Source organism: Dasypus novemcinctus, chromosome 10, assembly GCF_030445035.2.
Source record: "Dasypus novemcinctus isolate mDasNov1 chromosome 10, mDasNov1.1.hap2, whole genome shotgun sequence".
In the NCBI taxonomy this organism is placed as follows: domain Eukaryota; kingdom Metazoa; phylum Chordata; class Mammalia; order Cingulata; family Dasypodidae; genus Dasypus; species Dasypus novemcinctus.
This window is the reverse complement of record NC_080682.1, coordinates 125,931,027-125,956,607: the sequence shown is the minus strand read 5'-3', so window position 1 is coordinate 125,956,607 and position 25,581 is coordinate 125,931,027.

The following is a 25,581-nucleotide window of genomic DNA, read 5'->3' as shown; positions in this document are numbered from 1 at the left end:
ATGGAGAAACATGTGGATTAGAGTGGACTTACTGGTATTCAACTAAAAGAATTATTATGCTTCTAGCAAAGGAAGAAACTGTATCATGATGTGGAGACAGTAGCCACAGGAGTTGCTGAAGGCAGGGAGAGGGAAGAAGAGGTATGATATGGGGCGTTTTCAGGACTTGGAGTTGTCCTGAATGATATTGCAGTGACAGATGCAGGGCATTATATATCCTGCCATAACCTACTGAATGGACTGGGAGAGAGTGTAAACTGCAATGTAAACTATAATCCATGCTATGTCTCAGTGTTCCAAAATGTATTCATCAAATGCAATGAATGTGCCACATGGATGAAATAATTTGATGTGGGAGGAGTAGGGGATGGGTGAGGAGTGAAATATATGTGATCCTCTTATATTTTTTAATGTAATATTTTGTATGATCTATGTATCTTTAAAAATTTAAAAGTCTCTTAAAAAGAAAATAGAAAAATAAATAAATAAATAAAAGAGTCAGATAAAGAAAAAAATCCTTAAATTCTGAAAGCACAACTTATCTTTTTAATCCTATCATACTGTACATGGTCCAACATATTTAGGGAGCCAATAAATGTTTATTTTATAAATTGACATTAGGCTTCCTTAATAACACAAAAATAACATAATTAAATAACATAACTTTTTAAAAATAATATTTTTAAAAATCCATATCACTTTGGCCTACATCAATTGCCGTTTCCTATTCTTTTCACATTAATGTCCTGAAGAAGGTAATATGTGAGTTGTATGGAGACTCCATAACACAACACAGATCCAGGCTCTCTCATGACTTTCGTCCCAGATTCTTAGGCAAATAACCCTTATCCTTGTGCTTTCAAGATGGATGTGTGGGGATGGTGTGCATGTGGAGGCTAACACGCTTTACTTCTGTCTTTTGTAAATTTTCACAACTGCTGTTTTGGCTGTTAAGTGGTGTCAAATTATTAAAAAAATAAAAACTTGACTGTCAAAAAATATATGGAGGACACTTGCCAAAGATTTATTTAACTCATTAATGAAGAAACTAGCAGAATGGAAGATCTACTTAAAAGTAGATAAAAATTTTTGAATAAGATTCCAGCATTAGTTCTAAGGCTGGTTAATATCCTCCCAGGGCAATACATTAAAAAAATGGGTTATCTTTATACTAGTCATAAATTTTTTATATATCTATCAGAAGAAATCATTTACAGCTTGTCAATCTTCAACAGGCTAACATCTAATGTTATAAGACATGGACACTAATAAATAATAAATAATAAGTCAAAGTTATCTTTCTCTAGAGTGTACTATAACCCTTCAGTGAGTTAGTTAGACAGTGCTTCAGTATGACATTGAAAGAACACACTGTAATCTCTGATTTAATTAGGAAGACGAACAGCTTGTGGTTTGTATTTTAGTTCTTACCAAGACTATATTCATGGAAGAAATGAATTGGTTTACTTTTCTGGTAAATGATGTCTAAGTAATTAGTAAAGGTGCTACAGACTTTCTTGATTGTACTAGCAGGTAATATTTAAAAGATAATTGATTTGTGAGTCAATAGTATCCAAACTCACCTATTGAGAGAGAACAAATGTACAAACTATTCATTCCTTCTTGATTATGTTCTCATACTTCCACTTAGCTTTGATGATTCACTGAGACCTGAATAACTGAGTATAATAGGCAATTAAATGTAGATCACTTTTTAGCTGAAATTAAAACCATAGAAAATGCTAATTAAGCAGAATTTGATTTTGCCCATTTATTGTCTGATCTGAAAAGAACTAAATAGTATAGTGGGTGAAAGTTGGTTCCAGAGTTCACAAGTACAATACTATTACCCACTGTACTTTCTAACTCAGCATTTTCTTATTTCCTGATTCTATTTTCCTTAAATCATTAAAGAATTATTAAGGGGGCATGCAGAAAGGCACTTTTGTCATCAAATAGGATGCATTGTTTTAAGTTCTCTCTCAGTATCCAATAAAGTTGAAGCTTCTTTCTGATAATAGAATGTTAGTTCTACAGTCTATTTTATAATATAGGAAGAATCTGTGTAACTTAATGCTAAACTCTCAGTAAAACCAGAGAACAAGGATCCCTACATAAAGGAATTGATACATCCAGTCCATGACACGGTGCCAGTACTTTCCTCACTATTCCCTGTGTCCTTTCCCTAGTTATTTCTTTAATGTTAGATGCTGTTTTCATCATATCCCTTACCCTGGCCACCCCCATTTTTGTTTTGTTCTGGTGAGATTTGTTAAAAGTGTCAATGTTGATAATGAATTTTTTCTGGGAAAAAGAAAGGGGAGTATGTCTAAGAGATCTAAGGATGTCTAATTTTGAAAAAAAAACAAACCAAAGTTTCATTTAAATTTAACAATAGAAAGTACCCAGAAACTAAAGCATATACTTTAAATAAAAATGGTCAGTTTATATGCAATGATCATAGTAATTTTAATTTCAGAGTCCAAATTCAATTTTCTTAAACAAATATATACCTATACACAGTGGATATAAGAGATGGCCATAAATGAATTGAGTAAGTATTTTGTTTCCTCAAGGAGTGATTATAAAATGGACTGTGGGATCTAATTGGGTATGGAGAGAAGCAAGGACATGGATGGTGAGATCAATGGTCTGAAGGTCTGGATGAGTTCAGAGCATTGCTGGATGGGAGCACCAGAGCAAGTGTGCAGAGAGGGATGGCTGAAAAGGATCTTTATGTGTTTGTGCAATTACTGGGGTTTATGATTCATGAGCTACCACCATGGGAACAGGGGCTAATGTGGAGTGTATGAAAAAGATCATGGGCTAAGTTGGTCAAAGGAATAAGAGGAAAGGGAAGAAAAAAACATGTTACCTTTTGGATTTTAAGTTTCCAAGAATCTAGAGCTTGGTTGTCTTAGGTGTATTTTCAGAGACTGTCAAGGTTAAACCTGACTTTGTAATTTTTCTTTTTAAGATGCATTTTAGACCATACCTAACCTCCTTCATCTCAACCAAATTTAACTTTCAATATCATCCTTTAGGATTTGTGACCTATTTAGAGTTCTTTCTGTAATTGTTTACTTTGTGTATTCCTTATAATTTTAATTTATTTGATTGTTTTGAAATTATGTTTAATGTAAAATCATGATACATTTTTGGAAGTGAGCAGAGGATACAGAAAGAGCTACCTAGAAAAGAGCAAACATTTTTGGAAAATAATGAACTGACAATCATGTACAGGCTGAGTTAACTTTTCCAATGCTTAATAATAATAATGGTGATAGTCCCTGGAATTTGGTGATAGGACTTCTGAGATAACAAGAATGTTTCAGTTATCAGAGTCTTGTGAAAAATCAATGACAGATTGGAAAATTACCCTGCTGCTCTCTGTTTTATGCTAATTAACCGTGTTTTACTTGCATTCTCTTTGCCCTTAGGCAGTATTTTCAAGATGCCACCGTCAGAAAAGTCCCTGAAACCACACTTATTTTTCACTTGAGTTCCCATTACAGTCCTCAATATGACATATTTATATTGCCTACTAACATTGCTCCTTGACTGCCATATATTTTGTGTATCTCCTTTTATGCTTAATGTATTTATTTTCTTTGTCTTCCAGAGCCATCTTTCCAAGCTTCAGAGCATTCAACCTTGTTTTCTGTCTAGACTTATTTGTTTGACTTACTCCTTTATCTAATTTTAATAGCCAGGTCTTTGCTCCAAGACCAGGTTGTTTTTCTCACCTTTTACACTTTGACCTTTGTAAATAAACTTTTATTTATTTATTTTTTTTGCTAAGCTTTTTATTTACCCTTTGTTTTACCTTTGGTTCTTGGAAAACCTCATTCTGGTCTTTGATATCTCATCTCATTTTGTTCTTAACTGATTGATCTATTGTTGACCATTCTAAATACTGGAGCAAGGTATAGCTTCCTTTAAATGATCTATCAATCACTTCCCCCATTCTTTAATTTCAACAGTTGGACAAACCTGTATAGGAGGGTCTGTGACCAGTGATCTGAGGGTCACATGGGTGAGATTGGAGGCACATGTCCTAACTGTGTCTCTTACAATTGCCTGCTTATTTGTCTGTCTTCTCCCTTTGGAATGTAAGTTGCTTTAGGGTAATTAAAATTATCCTTCTCCACAGCTTTATTTCTTCTTCATTAGAACTGCTGGGACATGATATGTGCTGGACAAATATTTATTAAAGTAATGATGAGTTAATAGGTGCTAAGGAAGTGAGTGGCGAGGACGACCCTATCATCAATAATTTTACCGTTTAGTGAGGGATAAACTTAGAATAGCAAATAATGTCAATATAAGTTGGTAAGTGTGTTGTTAGCTGTATGGAGAGTAGGCAATGAGGACAGAGATAGTCTTATACATGTTATCTGGGAAGACTTCCAGGGACTGGTATGATTCACTCATTCAAGAAATATAATAAAGGCCTTTCTGTATCAGATATTAATCACCAAAAGAATTTTGTTCTTGAGGACTTTGCTTTCTTATCTATGACATCTAAAGACAAATACATAAGTAAATAAATAAAGGATCTTTAAAACTTCAGATGGATAACTGCTGCTTATGAAAACAATGTAGAGTCACCCAAGAGTCACCCAAGAGTCCTTCCTTTGCAGTTTAAATTTTTTGGTAAGTCATGTTGGTGCTATTTTACAAATATATCCTGAATCTGTACATTTTTACATTTTTTATCACCACTCTAATGAAAGACACTCTCAAGCTCCTTCTGTCTCCAGGTCCTTCGTTCTCGCTATTCACTTTTCTTGGAATTCACTTTCTCCAGTTCAGTAGGTAGATGATATCTTCCCAACATTTCGGTCTCACTCAAATGTCATTTCTCAATGCCCTTCCTCTCATTCTGTTAAAAAGCGCTCTAATTTAACACCCTCTAACACATTACAGTATTTGGTTTAGTAGTTTTCAGAGGTATTAGTATGTCTTGCCTTTAATAATGCCATAACTTCCAAATGCCTCATGCTCACTTACCTCTCTCTGCACCACTGCCCCCTCGGCCCCAGGTGCCATCTTTATCTCAGCCGCCTGCATACTATAAATTCTCCACACAGGAATCAAGCATTTAAAACATCAGGTCAGATGACTCAAGTTCAACTCCAGAGTAAGTAGAGAAAAAAAAGGGAGAAAACCGTAAGAGCTGAACCAAACCCAGAGCCCAAGGACCTGAAGAGCGGCCGTGTGGACTGACGGGTGTGTCTGCGGTAGGGGACGGGTGGAGAGGCAGGGCATTTCCCTGTGCCCCGGCAGCGAGCAGCCCAGCCAGGCTGTGGGAAGGAATCTGCTGCTTGCCTCTGCCACTCTCCCCCCACCAACCGGCCTTGGCATAAACAGTGCCTGCCTCAGGACTATTGTCCAGCCAGCTCTTAGGCATGGAATCAGGGTAGCTCAGAGGCCCTATGCTTGCTAGGAACTGAAAAACCTGTTCTTGTTTTTCAAAGAAAGATTGAAACCCACACCTTCATATATTATAAAATTTTAAGTATCAAGATGAAGGAAAATGTAAAATTTCAGAGAAAAAAGAAAAATTGAAAGAAAGAGAAGGTTGATTTAGATTTTAAAGGCAACGCTCCGTACGTGACAATAGCCGAGTAATCCCTTCCCTTAAAAATATTGAAAGTAAAGAAATTAGGACTTTGGATATGAGGGGATCATAAAAAATTTCAGGAATAGAAGGTCTGTGACGTTCTTGCAAAGATCTACATTGAAAATGTTTGGAATAAAGCTCTTAAAGAAAAGGAGGGGAAAAATCACTTTATTTATGAAAAGATATATGAAGTAAAAGGAATCAAATAACTGGAAAAATTTATCATTAACTTCAAAATATATAGAATCCAGTGTAAAGAAAAAATACTGTAATTATAGTTGTAGAAAGTATTTATAGTATAAACATGTACCAACATATTTTTAATATTAAATTCATAAGAATTAATAATAAGAATTAATAAGAATTAATATTAAATTCATAAGAATAAAAGGTGTTCAAAATTTCTAAAGGAAAAAAATGACAAAAATTTTTTAAGAACTATTAAAGGAGACTTAAATAAATTGAGAAATATATGATGCTCATGGAATGGAAGATTTACTATCATACAGGTATAAAATTGAGTTACAGATTGAGTCTCATCAAATCCCAGATGTTTTTTTTTCCTGGCACTTGATAAGATGATACTAAATATTATATGGAGAATAACAATCAAAACTACCTATGATACTTCTCTATAAAAATGGGGGGGGAGAGGTGAGCTGATATCAGTACTTATTATAAAATTATTTCAACATAATATGGCATTAGCAGAAGGACAGAAAAGGTGACCAAGGGAACAGAAAGTTCAGAATCAGATCCATTTATCATGCAAATTTGAACAAGACAGACAAGGCATAAATGATTGGTATAGAAGGGAGCTAATGCTTTTAAATGAAATTAGCAATGTGGTTATCAACATGGCCAATGGTAAAATCAGATCTCAGGCTCACATCTTTTGTAAAAACAAACTTCATAGGTACAAAAGATATGAACTTTTTAAAGTTAGAAAATGTAAAGGGATATACTTTAAACATTGGAAAGCATTTCTGAAATAACATTAAAAAGCATTCATGAAAGCTTTTTAAAATTAAGAAATCTAATTAGTCAAAATCTACCTTAAGTACTAGAGAAAGTATGGCCCTATAAGATTTCTTAAACATTGCTTTTAGAAGTATAATTTGATGCAGTCACATTAGAATATAGTTTGGAATTATCACCCAAAACTAAGCAATCACTTACTCTGTGACTTAGTATTTTACCTCTTAGATATTCAAGAAAAGTCCAAACATATTTAACAGGAGATATGAATACAGGGATATTTGCAGCAGTATTGTGTCTAATAGTAAGACACTGTAAACGACCAAATAAACCTGGAAGAGAAAATGGATATGATAATCACCCAATGAATATTATATATCCTTTAGAACAATTTGCAATGAATTGAGTGAGTTTTCGCCATGTATTACTAAATTAAAATGCATGCCCCCAAATATTCCATACATAATGAAATCATTTATCTAAAGGTAAAAACAACAAATGGCATACTTTTAGAGGAGTACATAGAGTTGCAAAACTATTAAAAAGGAAAGTGATGAAGGGAAAACACTGGATTCAGGATGGTGGGAATTCAGTGGGGCAGGGTCAAAGCATGGGAGATAAACTGGCTTTGGATTCTATGTTTATGTCAAGGTTCTAAGCTTTTCTTTGGGTGGTGGTCTTATGGTTACTTCTGGTATTATTGTAAAAAATAATTGACTAAATGTAAGTGGGCCATGAGGGAACCATGCCAAGATTGTGTCATGCACCAAAAAATATGATTACTCTGAATCTATGACCACAAAATCCAATAATTAAAATAAAAATCATATCATGTCTCTACTCTTTGAAATTTTCCTGATTTCCCATCACATGTACCAAAAACTAAACAAAACCAAAACAAGATAAGAAACAATCTGTAACAGTGTGGCCAACACTTTTGGTACTTTGTACCATATTCCCTCAATTTACCTCTAATTTCAACTGTGGTTTTGATGAACAATTCTCCTCTGTGATGGCAGCAACCCACTTAATGTTCACTCTTTGTTTCTCTGCCTCAGGGGTTTTGTTAAAACTTAGGCGATAGTTCACCAGGAAATAGGTAAAGCAGATGAATTAATACCCATAGAGCATTCCTCAACAACTGGTGGACAGGAGTCCATGATAAATGGCCAAGCCTCCCTTCCTTCCAAAGGAAAATTCTAAAACTCATTGTATATTATTTCCCAGAGAACCCCTAGAGAAATCGAGTTTTATGTGCCCCAGATACTATCAGGTCATTGAAGCACATTTTATTGCCTTTTACTTCGTCTGCATCTCCCTCCCCTGTTTCCTTAACCCTGCTTCTTGAGGTAACTACCAACTAACTACTTGCATGCAAGTTGTTGCCTCAGGTTCTGCTTAGGGACCTGACCTAAGACAGAGAGTAAATTGTACTGATGAGTGTGGAAAATTAGTTATAGACAACCTTTTTTAGGAAGTTGCATATGAGTTGTTACCAAAGCACTGGAAATATCAAGCCATATCAAGTGGGGAGAAGAGTATTCCAGCTAGAGAGCACAGCAAAAAGAGAGAGACTGGAATGGTCAAAGCATAGAACAAAGTCCAGAAAGGCTGATGCATCCTGGGCTAGTAAGAGAGATGAAGCTAAAGATGTAGGCAAGGACCAGAGTGTATAGGGTTTATATCCAAATGAAAGAGTTTCAATTTAATTTTAGGCGTCATCAGAAGCCATCAGAAGGAGTAATGTGGCTTAAACTAGAGTTCTGAACTGAAGTGGTAGCAGTGAAGAACTTGGTGAAGGAAAGGAGCAGATGGATTAGAGATATATTTTGAGATGAACTGGTTCCATTTGCTGTTGGATTAGCTATGGAAGGTGAGGAAAAGAAAGAGGTGAAGCACAGGCCCTAGGTTTTAGGCTTAAACAATGGGTGGCTAAAGATAGCCTATACCAAGATAGGATAGTAGAAGGAAGAACTAGTTTTTATGGGTGGGTGGAATCAAGAATTCTTTGGAGGCTTTTTTCAATGCCTATTTATATATCCATGAAGAAATGTGCATACATGCATCTGGAACTCAGTGAAATATTCAGTGTTTGTGATATGAATCTTGGAGTAATTATCATTTAACTAGTATTTAAATCAGTATTGAGTTATATATAAATTCCATAATGCCTTCCTTGCACAGTTCTTGCTTCACTCAATAAATATAGGGATAAGGAGCACATCATTTAAAAAGAGCATGAGTGCACATACTATATTAGGATATGTGTTTTATTTAAAGAAAGAACAAAAAGGCAGGGTCCTACCCTGGAAGAGCTCATAGATTGTTTACAGACCCCATCCTCTACAAAGAATTGTAATTAGGTCTTATGTCATGTAAACTGGCTATGGCTCTTGTAGTTCCATGTAACCTTGTAGTTGTGGCAGCCCTCTTCACTATCTCTACCAGGCTGGCAACTTGTAAACATTTCTGTCCTGGTTTTTCTGCCTAACCTTTACTTCCTTACTAGGGATGCGAGATTAATTCAGGAACTTTAATTTGATTAACTGGAATCCCATGTGCAAAGTCCTTTGCTTAGGTATTGGGATTTCTTCTTTATAGATTCTAACCATTTGCTGATGGCCATTTGTTAATATATACTGAGTCTACCCACTTCGCTTCAATTCCACTGACACTTTCCTAGTTAAAGCTACAATCTTCTCTCACCTGGACCAATGCAATAACCTCTTTGTTGGACTCACTTCTACTCTGTATCCATTAGTCAGTCTGCGCAGTGGAGCCAGAGTGAAGAGCACGTGTCTTTCAATGCATTTATCATTCCCTCATGTGCAACATCCCATGACTTCCCACTACAGTTAAAATAATGTACAAACCCCTTAACACAGCCTTTGAGGCCTTCAGTGATCTGGACACTGTCTGCATCTCTGGCCTTATCTCAGTCTTTCCACTCACAACATTCACTTACTAATGCGTCAGCCACATAAACCTTATTTCTTTTCCGTTAGGACTGTTTATTCCCTCCTGCCATAGAATGGTTGCATATACTGTACCCTAGGTTTGGACTGCTCACCCCCTCCCAGCACCAGTCAGCCTAATTAACTCCTCCAGGTACCTGGCAACCACCTGGAAGGCTGCTCAGCAGATGAGTGTCGTTTTCCTGGGCACACAACTGAACCTCATTTCCCCATCTCTCTTCACTGATGATTGGGACATGTGATTAGTTTTCCCTAACAGAATGCCAATAGAAGCTATATGTCACTTCTGGGTTGAAACAATTCCAACTCTGGGTGCCTTCTCCATACCCTCTTCCTTTCCCTTTTGTGGATGTACCATGTTGCAGGTGTGAAACTATAATATGGAAAGAGCTGTGGGGCCTGGGCTGCTCTTTAGAGGACTGCTGGCCAGGTATAACGCTTCTCCAACAGGAACATCCATACTGGATCATACTGGATTTAGGTTAAGTTCAGACACTCATATCTGAGATTGTAATATAGCTAATCTTTTTTTTATCTCTCACTAAGTGAGACCTTGGCTTGAAGAATCCCTTCCTCTTTGCAGTCTTTCGTAACCACACCGCCCCTCTACATATTTGCACATACCCCATTTCTGGTCCCTTCATTACAAATTGCCATGGAATGGTTGGACGTCATAATACTTGTCCGATTTGTATTTGTATACTCTTTTGTATGATTATTTGATTAATGTTCATTTTCCCCACTGGAATGTAATCTCCATGAGCGCAAGGCCATGTCTGTTTTTCCTCGCTGTTGTATTATCTCCAGAGCATGAGAGACTGTACACGTTTGATAAATATTGGTTAAGTGGAATGAACCCCAAAGGGGTCATCAGCTGGGGCCATAGTCTTGCCTGAATTTTGGCCAAGATGATTCTGGTACATGCTTCACCTGCTGGATTAACTCCCTCTCCAGGAGGCCTGACAACACGGAACCCCACTTGGGCTTCCTGCCCAGTAAGTGATGATGCCCAACTACTCTTGGCAATAAGATTAGTTTCTGGAGGCTTGATTTCAAATTCCCACATAATCCTGACCCCCCAGCAGATTCAGATGCAGAACTCTCTTCATGCCCAGGTTTTGGCAGTTTCGTTTAAATGCCTGGGTTGTCATTGTCCAAAGAAATATAAAGGCTGCATTCGAGAACTCTGACCCCATTCTTCTCTGCAAGGACATAGAGTCTACACTACCTGAGGTTGCGTGTTTTGGGTTTCCTTGTGCTTGCGTGTGTGTTTACAAGTTTGCGTGTGTGCATTATGTGCATGCTCATGTTTAAGTGAATGTGTTCATTTGGGTCCCAAGAAACCTTCACTTTGAAGGAAGGTTAGTAATGTCCTTGCAATTTTCTCTGAAGCATGGAAATGTATAACACAGTTAATTTTCTTACTTTCCCCATAATTACCATTTGATAAACCTGAATTCCAATTTCACAATGTCAGCTGCAAACTATTAAGCATGTTGTAGTATTTTTCCCTCTAAAATAGTATAGTAAATGATTTTCACACTAAAATATTTATGATATAATAAACATGTTTTATTAAGTGCTTTGGCTGCAAAGTTAATTTTTCTCTTGAAATATTAACATCTACATCATTACCATAGTTGCAACCTTTTTGCCTAGTGGTATTTTCAGTATCCAAATTTTATATAAATGCTCAATCTTGACTGCAAAATCATATAAAATCTTAAATTTATATTATGATTTGCAGTTTCAAGGTATGCTTTCTGCACATTTTCCTATGATCTTTGCCAAAAAAATATTCCTATTATTATGCCATTTTATGACTGTGGAAATTGGGGCCTCAGGAAGGTGATATGACTTGATGGAGGTCACAAATACAGTAAGAAGCAGAAGCAAAGTTAGTGCATGAAATCTAGTTTCCATGAGGTCCCAGAAGACCGTGCATTTCCTGCTTGCCCTAGAAGCCCCAGTGTGAGGATTCTAAAGGACTACCCTCTCACTATCCATGCCCGGCTTTCTCCAGCTCCACTACCCACTTCTGCTCTTATCCATGAATTTGGAAAGGGCATTGGTAAGGCCGCAGCCACCAGCAAGAGGGGCATACTGCCTCCAAGCCAGGCCTGTGACAGCTGCTCCTTTCCCCTTCAAATCAGTCAGCAAGTGCCATTTAAGTGCTATTCGGCTTGACATTAGGAAGGACGTATTCCAGTGAGCATGACCCAGAAGCTGACTTTGAGAAGCAGATAATCAAGAAACAAAATTAGCACCTGGAAACAATGACAACTAACACAAACAGCATAAGGCTTCTATGATTATAGACTCTGGTAATGCAGGAAGGACCTGAGTGAGGTGCAGGGAGGAAGCACTCGTCCAGAGGAACACTGCCAGCTGGCGGGGGCAAGGCTGCAGGGGCCAGCCTTTTGCTGCAGGTACGTCTCCCCCGTACACTGAAGGTAAATGACACAGGCCTTCAGCAAGAGACGCAGCTTATCACGAGGCCTGTGCGAGAAAGTGGGGTAAGGTCTACTGTAGAAAGAGAGAACCATGGTTCTTTCATGTGGAAAAATATAAGCAAATGCACCAATCTGAAGAGAGGCATGAGAAAAACTCAAGAGGGAGAAGGACTTACCTAAGATTGAGGGTTTATGATGTGTCAAACATGGAGATAAGCACTTTTCAAATGTTATTTTATGTTATCCTGAGGACATATGTGAAGAGAGGATGCTGGTGAGGTATACTGGTATACTTCAGGCCCTTGCTTGACAGAACCTACATTTTGTTTATTAAGGGCAATGACTTGAAATTAAGAGTGTTATTAAGTGCCCATTTCACTTTGTGGATGTTCTTTAATAGCAAGATTGAAATTAGAAATCTATGCCACTACTATTTCTTTTCAGTAAATATAAACAGGCACTAAGCAGCTGGTGAAGAACAAAAATGAAATAAAAGCAGTCTTTGCCTTGGAGAATTTACTCTCCATCAGGAAAACAAAAAAAGAAAATAAATAGCCATTGCAGGATAAATTAGAATTTCCTAGTTCTGTCTAATTAGCGTAAAGTAAGCATCTACAGTATTTGATAGGTTGTCAGGCACTTTCCAAGCATTACGTAATCTATCTCCCAGTAACCCTCAGGGAAGGGCATTACTATCCTCATGTTAAGGAAGCCTCAGAGAAAATGAGGATATTGCCAGATGTCACACAGTTTACATCAAACAGATAATCTTTAAGTCAAGATCTAATTGATCCAAATCCATGTTCTTCACAGAATAACCCAATAAAAGGTAGCGTATATTATGAGTTTACTGTTGTCTGGAATCTTCAATTAAATGCCACACTGTATATACACACACTTTTAATAGCCATATCAGGCAGAGTACTCTTTGACCCCACTAGTTAAATTCATCTCTCCTATTTTCCTAAAGGAAATGATCTTGCAGTACGTTTCCTCCCACATCCTGCTTTCTCCTCACAGACTTACTCTTTTTAAGTCTAAAATAAAAAGGCAGTCCTACTTTAAGTACTATTTATGTCTAGCCCTAGGAAAAGCTAGAGAATAGCAGCACTGACCTAAATTCTACAGGCTGAATCGTACAGGTCCTTTAAGCGACGGCTCTGTTGGGAGCAAGTGCTCAGCTTCAGTAGCTTATTTTATTCTTTATTTTTTCAGCTTTTCTGTGACTTCCTAGAGTTGAAGTGTTAACTGAACTCTGTTCATTCTCATTTGCAGAAGAAAACCTATTTATGTTCTAAAAATACAGAGAGATTGAACACAGGTATGCTTGCTTTCAATCATAAAAAGAAACAACAAGAATTTGATTTCATGTAAGATATATCCACCCACAGAGCAGCTCCTACTCAAATGACTTACTGATTCAGATAATGATGGGCACATATTTGTGAGATTGATATTCTGTCACAAAATATCTTTTCTTTTATTAGAAGGCTCATGTGCCTTTTTATTAAGGAAGTTTTGTTGCATTCATCCTGACAGTTTTAAATGGGTTCTACTTTAATTTTCTTTTCCTAGGAACATTGACTTTTCTGTAGTTATATTTTTTAAGACAAAATAAGATATAACTTAGTGCAGTACACACAATAGATTTTCTTTTCCTTATGCTTTGAAAAGTATACTTCATTATTATTTCTTTCACCAATTTCTTCACCAATCCCTGAATTCATGGAGGACAGCAGATAACAAGAGGCAGACCATCCTTAAAGAGGAAATTAAAAAGAACTGTGAATTGTCACTACTGTAATTGCAAAGTGAGTTTTCAGAGATTTTCTATTCGTCTTATTAAATACCTGAAAACAATGCAGTGTGTGTAATATATTTGGAAGTCAGAGGCTCTGAAGTCTTCCAGGAGGTAGCAGGGCCACGATATGAGAGAAAAACAGTCATCACTGTTTAATTTCCTAATCCATTTTGCAGCATTTTTAACCTAGTCCAGATAATTTGCAGTCTTATCGATCATTTTTAAAAAAGATTTATTTTATTTATTTCTTCCCACTCCCTCATTGTTTCCATTTGCTGTGTCTATTTGTTGTGTGCTTGTCTTATTTTTAAGAGGCACCAGGAACCGAACCCAGGACCTCCACTGTAGGAGGGAGGCACCTAAATGCTTAAGCCACCTCCACTCTCTGCTTTCTGTGTCTCTCATTATGTTTTCCTCCTTGAGTTTCTTGTTGCATCATCTTGTTCTGTCAACTCACAATGGCTGCCCCGATTGCTTCACCTTGCTGTCTTGCCTGTCTTCTTTTCAAGGAACTGGGTTCTGAACCTGGAACCCAGGACCTCCCAGGTGGTAGACGGGAGCTCAGTCACTTGAGCCACATCTACTTCCTTCAATCACTTTTTTTTCAACCTCAATTTTTTGATGTAGGGCTCAAAATCTTCTCTTAAGTTTTCTTCTTAAGAGAAGAAAGCTACATTTGTATTGCTTCTGAGTAAATAGGAAACCCCCTGCTATGGAAACGGACAATGGAAATCTCAGGCTTGAAGGGATCTCTCGTAAAGCCAACTGCTTCATCCCTATAAGATGACCATTGTTTTCATTTCATCTAAACTCACTCCAACTTGCTTCTCCCACAGTGGGCACACGTAGCAGATTTTTACATATGGTGACACCTATCTGAAGGGTTTTCTTCTGTCTTTCTTCTATGGTCTTAATTATTGTCTTATTAGCTTTTCTTTTTTTCTGTTTTCTCAATCTGCAGTAAGGTTGAAGACATTCAAAATATACTCAGTTTAATTTATGAGGAAAACCATTGACATATATCCAGAAATTCACAGATCTTAGAGGTACAGCTTAATAACTTTTTACAAGATGACCACACCCGAGTTCAACATCCTGCCATCTAATCACTCTCTCTCCAACAGTAACTTCTAACACCAGGCATTAATTTCATCTATTTTTAACTTTATATGAATGAAATCATAGAGTATGTGCTCTTTGGTATCTAACTTTGAGTCAATATTATGTCTGGGATAGTTATCTGTGTTGCTACATATAGTGTAGTTTTTCATGCCATCGATGTGAATATGCCCACATTCCACTACTGATGGACACTTTGGTTATTTCTAATTCCATTATTGTAAATAGCACTTGAGTAAACATTTTGCATTTGTTTTTAGATTCAAAAGTATACTCATGTATTTTATATTCTTAGAGGTAGAGTTACTGGATCAGAAGTATTCTTGTGTTCAGCATTAGCAGATACCTCCAGTGAGTTTTCCAGAGGGGGGTGTACTAATTTCTGTAAAATTCTTTATCGGGAGCCTACTCCAGGGTCTGTGGTACCTGAGCTTATATGCTTTGGGGACACCCTTTTCAAAAAAAGAATACAAAATTATCAAAAAACGTTGATTCAGGAACAAGGAAGGAAACCATGCGACGACAAAACCCTGAAGGTTTCTACTTTTCGCTTCATGTTGTATCCACGCCTATGTTATGCACTGAGTTATATGCTGCCAAGTACAGTGTACAACTGTACTGCAATAGTTGTAGATAATGCTTTTGCATGACTATGCAAGGCATATGTTAAACCATATGTTAAGATGATTAAAAAAACAAGACTCTTCTATTTAAAAAGGTCATAACACGCTCTGAACTGTCTTCATCAGTTTTTGGTTATGAAGCTCGAAATGGCATGGCAAATATGCATGGGAGGTAGTTACAACAAATCATTTGATGCGAGCCCTCTTTTTTATAATATCTTATTCATTGAAATTATTTTCTTTTTATTTCTATCTAATATTTGTCACCCATATATATAAAGTTTTGCCCTACCTTTTCCCAGAAAGAATTTAAGATAACTTACAAACAACTGAAAAAAATTAATTTGACATTGTATTTGTTGAGCAACTGCTGAGAAGATGACTCAGTCTATGTGAGTATGTATTTGGAAGGAGAATCTGTGGTTAGAGGATAGCAAAAGATAGCAGGAGCAAGGAAAACGACACACTATAGCAGGTACCTCATGACCAAAGTCACAATTCAGCAGATGCTGATTCTGATGGAGGCAAAGCTGGGCAAGGGACAATCAAGTTGATGTCAGCATTCCCCGTCAGCTTGTGTAGCGCAGTGTCTTAGTTTGCCACGGCTTCTATAACAAATACCACAGACTAGCTGGCTTTAATAGCAGGAAGTCCACGGTCAAGGTGTTGACAGGATGGTGCTCTCTCTGAAGGCTGCAGCATTCTGGAGGTGGTGCTCCAGCAATCCATAACTCAGTCTTGGCCTCCATCATATGTCTGTCTGTATCCCTCCTCATAAGTCCCCTACTGACTGCATCCACATTTCCTCCACTTTGAAGACTCCAGTCCTATCACATGAAGGCCGCACTAATTCAGTTTGGCCTCATCTTAGCTAATACTCCTTCAAAGTTCCTCTTTACAGATGGGTTTACAGCTGTGGAAACGGTGAGTAGGACTGGAACATGTCTTTGGAGAGAACATGATTTAACATGTAGCATGGTGTGCTTATTAAGAGAGTGAGCTTTAAAGTTGGACCCACTTAATTCCATCTTTACCAGTTATTGGCAGTTGATCACTGATAAATTTAGGGTTCACTTTCTTTTACATGAGGATAATATTACCTACCTTATGAGAGTTTTATGAGAATAATAAAGCAGGTAAACTACTCAGAACAGTATTTTCCACTTAGAAAGCAAGCAATAAAGGGAGCTTTGATTCCTTCTGTAGAGCAATGCTTTCCCTTTAAAGGAGCATTGTAGATATCGCTGCCACACATGGAACTCCTGGACCTGAGAATCTATATCATTGTATTCAATATTAATTATCAGACAATCTATCTTGGATGACAATTGAATTCTTTTGTTTTCCTCCCAAACCATTTTCATTCACAAAATGAGAATTAATGGGGCTTTACTTGTCCCTTAGAACTAGTATTTTAAGCTACATTATAGCATTTAATTTATTCAGATCTGAATACTTAAGTATTAACTTATCTTGCTTCTTAAATTGATTGCGAGTTCCTTGGAAGGTACTGATAGATTCTGAGTATCTGTATACTTCAGTTTTCTTAGGGTAGTTCTGAAGTGTTAGTATTTGTTAGATATTGTCATTTAACTCTTTTTTCCCCCTTTTTTGAACTAAATTTTTATTTTTAAAGAAACTTTAGATTACATAAACGCTACAACAAAAATATAGGAGATTCCCATATACCCCACTCCTTCCCCCCCCCCCCCACTTTCCCATATTAACAACACCTTTCATTAGTGTGGTACATTTGTTACAATTGATTAACATATACTGGAGCATTGCTATTAACCATGCTCTATAGTTTACATTATAGTCTATACTTTGTATCTCAGAATTTTATTGGTTTTGACAAAATGTATAATGGCCTGTATCCATCACTGCAATGTAATGTAGGACAATTCCAATGTCCCAAAAATGACCTATATTACACCTATTCTTCCCCCTCCCTCCACTCAGAACCTCTGGTGGCCACTGCCTTTATATCAATTATACACGTACTTCCATTGCTAGAATAATCTTAAGTCTACTTAAGTCTCTAGTTGCTTTCCCCCCTTATGCTTATTCATTCCTCAATCTTGAGAATTTTGGGATGGTGATGCTTGCTCTGCTTCTGATTGAGAGAGGGTCTAGATTCCATAGGGCATATGGATAGAATTGTCTTGCTTGCAGTTGTAGGTACTGTTTTGTGTGATGACATTGTCCATCACTAACCTTTTGTTAGTTGTCTTGGGCAGGTCCAATGAACTGTAGAGTAGGTGTTGCAATTCTTGCTGAGAATCAGGGGTCAACCAATATAGGAACAGACCAGAGATTGAAGTCTTTGGGAGATATGTTTAGTGTTAATTATAGGTTCAAAGAAAAGAGGCAGAAGAGTCATGTATAAGGAAATTGTAAATATGTTCAAGTGGTCATGGGGCATTGTCTCAGTGGGTGAAGACCCACACAATAACCCATCCTGGGAAGTCCTGCTACATTCTCTAATAGGGCAGTAAGAATCTGCCAAGCACATGGTTAGTGTCTAGCAAAAAAGGGCAGACCATACACTAGGCCCTTGACATTGATTGTTGTACTTACCAATCTTTTGTCAAGAAATTGAAACTTAACCTAATATTATATATTGCCTAAGAGTTGTTTCCTGAATGCTTCCTTGTTGCTCAAATGTGGACTCTCCCTAAGCCAAACTCAGCAGATAAACTCACTTCCTTCCCCACCTGGCATGGGATAGGACTCCTGGGGATGAACCTCCCTGGCACCAAGGGATTATAACCAAGTGCCAATCTGTGAGGTATTTGGAAAAAGGCCTTGACCAAAAAGGGGAAATATTAATACAAATGAGTTTTTATGGCTAAGAGGTTATGCTTATGCATATATCAGCAGGATCTCATTGCCACACTAAGCAGAGCCTTAAACAGCAGGGCTCCTGAGGGCTCTAGAGACATTGTAGACAGGGCATACAATATCAGGAATTTGGCACCCTGTCAGTGCACCTTACTTTGGAATATGTGCTACTCATTTAATAGAGGTAGACTCATTTAACTCTTTATGGTACATATGTCTAAAATCTTAATTCTATTAACTTGGTTTTATTAGTCGGCCTTGCCACAGTAACAAACAACCCTAACATCACAGAGATATAAAAAACATACATTTATTTCTCACCACCTTATTGATGTAGTTCTGTTGTTTTCGTCATGCTCCATTTGTCACCTGTTCCTGGCCTCAGCCTAAAGGAGCAAACCACTTCTGTGACACGCAGTTTTCATGGCACAGAAAAAGAGCAAGTGAGAGTGCAGAAAGGTGGCGTGCCTCTTAAGGCTTCTGCTTCGATAGGGGCTACATCTGTCTCTGTTCACTTGGCTAAAGCATATCACATAGTCAAGCCCAACCTCAGTGAGGAGGGAATGTTTCTCTCTCCCCTGGGTGTGTGCTTGTGTAGCAACTTAAGCCTCCTGGCCACAGGTGAGGGAAGCCATTGGAAAGTGGATAAATGGCCATTTGGGCTAGCAGAGCTTTGAAATCACTGAAGAACTGAAGTCACATCATCTATAAATTTCTCCTTCCCTGGGAAGCTACATTTTAAAAATGAAATCTTCAATAGAATATAGACCATATTTTTGATGAATTCACCGACTTTTTGTACTCATCAAACTAAAACTGGCCACCTGACTAAACTGGGCTCTTCTTTAAAGTAATTACTCTTCTGGGAATTTGAGGATGGGCCTTTCTTCTCTATTCTCTAAAGCTGTGGAAGTTCCCCCCCCCCAAAGTGCTTCAGTTATTTCAAGCCTTAACGCATATTTTTTTGTATGGCTCATTTTTCAAATAGTCAAACAGTCCAGGAAGCAACATTCTTTTTACTTCTTAGGAAGTACCCAAGTTCATGGTTAGTCCATCCCAATCCCCCCACCCTGCTTACCTTCACATTGCAGCACCACTATCCTGCTCATTCACTGCCCAATCATCCTCTTAGCCAGACTGAACATCAGCTCACCTTACTCCCCTCCCTATCTGTCTCCTGATAACCTGTCTTCCAGACCCTACCTCTGTGAGTCTGTTTAATATGCTTAGGTCCTATCAGTGAGGTCATGCAATATTTGTCCTTTAGTGACTGACTAACTTCACTCAACATAATGTCTTCAAGATTCATCCATGATGTTCATGTGTCAATACCTCATTCCTTCTTAGAGCTGAGTAATATTCCATTGTATGTATATACCACATTTTCTTATCCATTCATCTGCTGATGGACACTTGGGTTCCTTCCAACTTTTGGCAATAGCGAATAATGCTGCTATGAACATTGGTGTGCATATGTCTGTTCATGTCCTTGATTCCCTCGTAGGCCACTAGCAACTGTCTCAGACTTCCCCTACTCACCATTTAGTCACTCTGCAGCCCACCCTCACAGGTAAGGTACCTAGGTGTAGAGAAAAGAATAAAAAATGAAAAATAAAATAACAACAAAAAAACCTCAGTCTAATTTTCCTGTCCCATGGCTGTTTGCCTTTCAACTCCAACTCTCTGTTGTTCCCAGGGAGACTTTTCCCATGCCCAACCTTCAGGCAGGCTTTTTTCAAGGAGATACTGGGGATTGAACCCAGGGCCTCACATATGTGTAGCCAGGTTTCCAGCCACTGAGCTCACCCACTCCACCAGCTAGCTCAGGCTTCTGAAGGTTGTCCTCTGCCTCTGCCTGCCCTCTTTTCCCTCAGACCAGTTAGGCTTCTGATGTTTTATTGCCCCTGCAGGCTTCCCACTCTCTGGGGCTATTAGGCACTTGTCTGTCCACTCCCTCACTGACCGGGCTCCTCTTTCCCCCAGGGACAATCAGTGTGGCAACTTGTCCTATCAGCTCCCTCCTCCCTCCTCCCTGGAAATGCTTCAGCACTGGCTGGTCTCTTTTTTTCTGGTTTGACCACCCCTTACTCCTTTCTCCCCCTGAGTTGCCGGGGGCTGGTTCCCCACCCCTGTTTGCCCTGCAGCCCCTCAAGAGCCTGCTAGGTCCTGGATGCTCCCCTGTCTGCCCGAGGGCAGGGCTCTGCTCACTCTTGGCGCCTGCTGAGAGCTGGTCTTCCAGCCAAGCCAATTTCTGGGCTTTCCTTGCCCTCTGAGCTGACTTGTCTCCTGAGGCTTCCCTTTTCCCTGGCCAACTGAGCGCTGCCCCTCCCCCGGCTACTCTTTCCAATTCCCCCCGCTGTCCTGTGGATTCCCTTCTGCCAGGTGAACCTGCCTCCCTCCTGGAAGTTTCTGAAGGAGGACTGGGCCTGCTGTTCCCTACTCCACCATCTTGGATCCCCCATTACTGCTTTTTGTTTCCCTTTCCTTTCAAATAAAAAACTAACTTCCTTTAGCATTTCTTGTAGGGCAGGCCTGGTGGTAATGAATTCCCTCATTTTTTGTTTTCTGAGAAAGTCTTAATCTTTCCCTCATTTTTTTGAAAGAGAGTTTTACCAGATATAGAATTCTTGTTTGTTTTTTTTCCTTTCAGCACCTTAAATATCTTACCAATGCCTTTTTGACTCGATGGTTTCTCATTAGAAAGAGGCGTTTAATCTTATTAAGTCTGCCTTATACATGATGCTTTTTTGTGGTTTCACATTTCTGTCTTTATCTTCATCATTCAACAATTTTATGATAATATCTCACAGTATGTGTCTATTTGGGTTTATCCTGTTTCAAGTTTGTTGAGTTTCTTGGATGTATATCAATGTCTTCCTTTAAATTTGGGAAGTTTTCAGTCATTATTTGAACTTTTTCTTTGTTCTCTTTCTGGGACTCCCACAATGTGAATAGTGCTATGCTTGATGGTGTCCCACAGCCCTCTAAGGCTTTCTTCACTTTTATTCATTCTTTTTTCTTTCTGCTCCTCAGGATCAATAATTCCAATTGTCCTGTTTTTAAATTCATTGATTCTGTCTTCTGCTAGCTCCAATCATTTGCAGAACCTCTCTATAGATTTTTTTTTCCCCAGTTACTGTGGTCTTGAGCTCTGTTTAGTTCCTTTATGTAATTTGTATTTCCTTATTGATATTTTTTCTGTTTTCACCTGTCATTTTCTTAATGTCCTTTAATTCTTTGTCCATGTTTTTTTCCTTTATCATTTTGCACATATTTAGGACTATTTCTTTTTTTTTTTTTCCTTTTTGGGAATTTTTTTTAAATAGATTATTTATTTATTTTTAAAAATTACATTCAAAAAATATGAAGTCCCATTCAACCCCACCGCCCCCACCCCCCACTCCCCCCACAGCAACACTCTCTCCCATCTTCGTGACTCATCCATTGCACCTGGTAAGTACATCTCTGAGTATCACTGCACCCCTAGTCAGTGGTCCACATCATAGCCCACACTCTTCCACGTTCCATCCAGTGGGCCCTGGGGGGATCTACAATGTCCCGTAATTGTCCATGAAGCACCGCCCAGGACATCTCCTCATCCCGAAAATGCCTCCACGTCTCATCTCTTCCTCCCATTCCCCAAACCCAGCAGCCACCATGGCTACCCTTCCCACACCCGTTCCACATTTTCTCTGTGAACATTGGGTTGGTTGTGTCCATTGCACATCTATGTCAAGTGGGGGCTTAGATTCCACATGGATACTGGATGCACTCCTCCTGTTTTCAGTTGTAGACACTCTAGGCTCCATGGTGTGGTGGTTGACCTTCTTCAACTCGATGTTAGCTGAGTGGGGTAAGTCCAATAAATCAAAGTGTAGGAGCTGAAGTCTGTTGAGGTTCTGGGCCTGGGTGTCATATTATCAGTCCAGAGATTCAAATCCCCTAAATATATCTAAAACCCCAGCACCAACTACAATTCCATTAAAGTAGCATGCAAGTCTTGTGAAAAGAGATCCCCTCGGAGTCCAATTCCATCATGCAGAAACACCAGCTCCAAAGAAGGGCCATCTGCCTTGGTAGTGAACCCCATCTGCCATGACCATAGAACCCATGGGTCTCTTTATTCCTCAAAAGAACCAATACCTGGGGTTGTATCTACTTTATCTGTCTCTCAGACTCTGCTCATTTGTGCATAAGGGCATTCCTTCTGACAACCTCCAGACTCTTTTTTAAAGACTCATAGCCTTATATTCTCATTTCTCCTTTCCATTTCCCCCTTACATTAGGTCAAACAGCATTTTGAAGTCATGTTTTTATATGTAGACAGGGATATTCTGCTGATCCGTGTTGAACCTTTGATTCAAGGTCCTTTTCTATTTGCATCTTCAGCTGATATGTGGTAGTGATCCCTCAGTGCCAAGGAGGCTCATCCGCAGGTGTCATGTCCCACGCTGGGGGGACTGCACTGCATTTACATGCTGAGTTTGGCTGTGAGAGTGGCCACATTTGAGTAACATGAAGGCTCTCAGGAGGAAACTCCCAGGCACATTGCTACTCTAGGCCTTATTCTTATTGGAGGTGTATAGGCTCAAAAGCATAGCCATAAGTATCAGGAGCCCACTGTTGGGCCCTCCTTCCTTCCTGGTTCTTGCCCTTGCACCTGGGGGACTGCCGTTGCTCCCCCAGGATCCACGACAGTGACCCCCCGGTCAGGGGCCCAGTACCCCCCCCAGCTATTGTTTTTAATTGTTTCCACTATGAGTATATCTAGACATTACTATATACCCTGGGCATATGCCCTGTGTAACTCCCTGTCAATCATATATATCCTGTCAATAACATCCTATATCAGTATTCCTCTGCTGCTGTTGTTGAACCACTCTGTGATCCAAAACTTCCTGTAAAGTCAATCCCAGCATAATATCAGCTTCACAAGAGTCTTAGATCACCGAAATTCATATATACAATATACAGTACTTCCCCAGATTCACCATAAAGCCTTTTCCCTTCCACAGCGATAATCTCTTAACTTGTTCATATCATATTTCCTGAAACTGATGTACAGATTCTGAGACAATAGCTTTCAAGCCACATGACATCTGCGCTTACTATGTTGTCCATACTTTAGGTTGTACAGTTTTCTAAATTTTTTAGTTATCCTATGTTTTGCCTTATGGTTTACATTATTAGTCTGCCATCCCCTATATGCTTTTGGAGTAATATTACATGTTATATATTCATCTTCGTGTACTCTCACAAAACTCTTCTCTTGCCCCCATATTTACCTTGTTTCCATCCATTCCACATCCATTTTCCCCTCCCCTTGGGGCCCACAACGCCAGCCAATCTCCTTTTCCCGAGAAGCCATGTCCAGAGATACTTGCAGCAGTATTCATGGCCTGACTTTCTCTACTGCCCTAATGCCCTGGGAGCCATCCTTTCTCACTGGAGATACAGTTCTCTCTATTTGATGGCATTAGTCCTCCCCAGGATGTGGGTCCACCCAAACTCTCACTTCTTGGGTCTCTTCCCAATGGTACAACCCACCTTGGCAAAATGAGCCTTCAGCTATTCGCCCAGAGTCCATCCCGCATCAGCCCATACCCCCTGAGCATCCTAAACAGGTAACCCTCCTACTTATACTTTGATACGATTTTCTCAACATTTTGTTCTCAACTAACACCTGACACTCTCCCATGTTCATATGTTGCCCCTCCCTCCCCCCGATTTTTGGACAATATTACCCCTCTGCCCTTCCCCAGCCCCCCTCAGACCCACAAATCCCCACCCGAAGGTAACCCCTTGCCCCTATTTTGTCCCTTCTTTGTGCTCATACTTACCGCCCGCTCATCACAGATTCCACCCCTCCAGACGTTAACTCACATCCTTCCTCCATCCCCCGATTTCCTATAAGCCTCTTTTCCGGTGTCTAGCTCTCTGAGGCAGTTTGCTTATTTCATATCATTGAGGTCATGTAGTATTTGTCCTTCAATGCCTGGGTTGCTTCACTCAACATAAGATTCTCAAGGTTCATCCATGTTATCACGTGTGATTGTAGTGTATTTGTTCTAACAGCCAAGTAGTATTCCATTGTGTGTATATACCACATTTTATTGATCCACTCGTCTGTTGATGGACATTTGGATTGATTCCAACTTTTGACGATAGTAAACAATGCTGCTATGAACATTGGTGTACATATATCTGTTTGTGTCCTTGTTTTCAGTTCTGATGGGTATATATCCAGCATTGGTATTGCTGGGTCATATGGCAAATCTATGGTTAGTTTTTTGAGAAACCGCCAAACTGTCCTCCAGAATGGTTGGATCCTTCTGCATTCCCACCAGCAGTGGATGAGTGTTCCCCTTTCTTCACATCCTCTCCAGCATTTGTATTCTTCTGTTTTTTTCATAGCTGCCAATCTTATGGGAGTGAGATGGTATCTCATTGTAGTTTTGATTTGCATTTCCCTGATAGCTAGAGATTTGGAGCATTTTTTCATGTGCTTTTTAGCCATTTGTATTTCTTCTTTGGAGAATTGTCTGTTTAAATCTTTTTCCCATTTTTTAAATGGGTTGTTTATCTTTTTGTTTTCGAGATATATGAGTTCTTTATATATGCAAGTTATAAGCCTCTTATCAGATATATGGTTGCCAAATATTTTCTCCCATTGTGTGGGTTCCCTTTTTACTTTCTTGACAAACTCCTTTGAGGTGCAGAAGGCTTCAATTTTGAGGAAGTCCCATTTATCTATTTGTTCTTTTGCTGCTCGTGCTTTTGGTGTGAAATTCATGAAGCTATTTCCTATTACAAGGTCCTGTAGATGTTTCCCTACACTGCTTTCCAAGATCTTTATGGTCTTGGCTCTTATATTTAGGTCTTTGATCCATCTTGAGTTGATCTTTGTATAAGGTGTGAGGTGGTAATCCTCTTTCATTCTTCTACATATGGCTATCCAGTTCTCCAGGCACCATTTGTTGAATAGGCCATTCTCTTCCAGTTGAGAGGGTTTGGTGGCTTTATCAAATATTATATGGCTATATACATGAGGTTCTATATTTGAACTTTCAATTTGATTCCATTGGTCTGTGTGTCTCTCCTTATGCCAATACCATGCTGTTTTCACTACTGTAGCTTTGTAGTATGTTTTGAAGTCAGGAAG